This window comes from Bison bison, unplaced genomic scaffold (assembly GCF_000754665.1).
Source record: "Bison bison bison isolate TAMUID 2011002044 unplaced genomic scaffold, Bison_UMD1.0 scf7180017864053, whole genome shotgun sequence".
NCBI lineage: Eukaryota > Metazoa > Chordata > Mammalia > Artiodactyla > Bovidae > Bison > Bison bison.
In genome coordinates, this window is record NW_011494625.1 from 585,610 (window position 1) to 586,010 (window position 401).

General features: G+C 48.4%; 1 protein-coding gene across 1 annotated transcript in view; it reads right to left on the minus strand.

The window, feature by feature from the left end:
• The window catches only part of LYRM4 (LYR motif containing 4), a 92,257-nt gene that overhangs the window by 54,468 nt on the left and 37,388 nt on the right, over positions 1–401 (minus strand). The window lies entirely within an intron of this gene.

Sequence of the window (401 nt, forward strand, 5' to 3'; positions counted from 1 at the left end):
CTACAAGGCTCTGCTGTCCCTGGGGTTCTCCAGGCAAGAACACTGGAGTGGGTTGCCATTGCCTTCTCCAATGCATGAAGGTGAAAAGTGAAAGTGAAGTCGCTCAGTTGTGTCCAACTCTTCGAGACCCCATGGACTGCAGCCTACCAGGCTCCTCTGTCCATGGGATTTTCCAGGCAAGAGCACAGGAGTGGGGTGCCATTGCCTTCTCCGTGACCAACCTAGATAGTATATTAAAAAGCAGAGACATTACTTTGCCAGCAAAGGTCCGTCTAGTCAAAGCTATGGTTTTTCCAATGGTCATGTATGGATGTGAGAGTTGGACTATAAAGAAAGCTGAGCACTGAAGAATTGATGCTTTTGAACTGTGGTGTTGGAGAAGACTCTTGAGAGTCGCTTGG